The sequence below is a fragment of the Morus notabilis genome, unplaced genomic scaffold, assembly GCF_000414095.1.
Source record: "Morus notabilis unplaced genomic scaffold, ASM41409v2 Scaffold78, whole genome shotgun sequence".
Classification (NCBI taxonomy): domain Eukaryota; kingdom Viridiplantae; phylum Streptophyta; class Magnoliopsida; order Rosales; family Moraceae; genus Morus; species Morus notabilis.
This window is the reverse complement of record NW_010367622.1, coordinates 2,551,374-2,552,743: the sequence shown is the minus strand read 5'-3', so window position 1 is coordinate 2,552,743 and position 1,370 is coordinate 2,551,374.

The following is a 1,370-nucleotide window of genomic DNA, read 5'->3' as shown; positions in this document are numbered from 1 at the left end:
AAACCATCTATATGGATCAGCCAGAGGGTTACATAGAGGAAAGCCAAAGGCAGAAAGTCTGCAAACTGCAGAGGTCCATTTATGGACTGAAGCAGGCTTCTAGATCATGGAACATTAGGTTTGATGAGGCTATAAAGTCTTATGGATTTGATCAAAACATTGATGAACCATGTGTCTACAAGTACAAGAAAGAAAAGAAGGTGGTCTTCTTAATTCTTTACGTCGATGACATCCTATTCATTGGGAATGATGTGGGATTGATGACAGATGTAAAGGAGTGGTTAGCCAACCAATTCCAAATGAAAGATTTGGGAGAGGCAAGCTATGTTCTTAGGATTAAGATTATTCGAGATCGCAAGAAAAAGCTTTTGGCGTTATCACATACATCTTATATAAACAAAATGTTGTCTAGGTATTCGATGCAGAACTCCAAGAAAGGGAATTTGCCTTCTAGGCATGGTATTCATCTTTCTAAGGAGCAATGTCCAAAGACCCCACAACAGAAAGAAGATATGAGACGGTATCCCTATGCTTCAGCCGTGGGAAGCCTTATGTATGCCATGTTGTGTACACGACCAGATATCTGCTATGTAGTGGGAGTGGTCAGCCGCTACCAGTCCAACCCAGGATTAGATTATTGGGTTGCAGTAAAGTGTATTCTCAAGTATCTTAGGAGAACGAGAAACTATATGTTGATATATTCCGGAGAAGATTTGTCTCTCACCGGATACACAGATTCTGATTTCCAATCGGATAGAGATAGTCGATGGTCGACATCTGGATATGTGTTTACTCTTAATGGAGGAGCCGTGGTATAGAGAAGTATAAAGCAAAAGTGTGTTGCTGACTCTACCATGGAAGCTGAATATGTTGCAGCTTGTGAAGCCGCAAAAGAAGCTACATGGCTCAGGAAGTTCTTAATTGATCTGGAAGTTGTTCCAGATATGGATAAGCCAATTAAGCTCTACTGTGACAACAGTGGAGCGGTGGCTAATTCAAAGGAACCTAGAAGCCATAAGAGTGCGAAACATATAGAAAGGAAATATCACATGATCAGATACATTGTGGATGGAGGCAATGTAGCGGTTCTGAAGATCGCATCAGAAAACAACCTTGTTGACCCGTTCACCATGACATTGCCATTGAATGTATTTGATTGGCACTTAGATGGATTTGAGATTAGAGACATGACACATCTGCTTTAGGACAAGTGGGAGATTGTTGGGAATAGTGTCCTAGAAGCATAAGATGTAATAGGATATTTATTATTTAATTAATAAAAGAGTTTATTCATCATTTTATGTGCATATATTTATGAATATTTTATGAATATCAAATGAAAATTCCATGATTGTTTATGTAACCTTAAA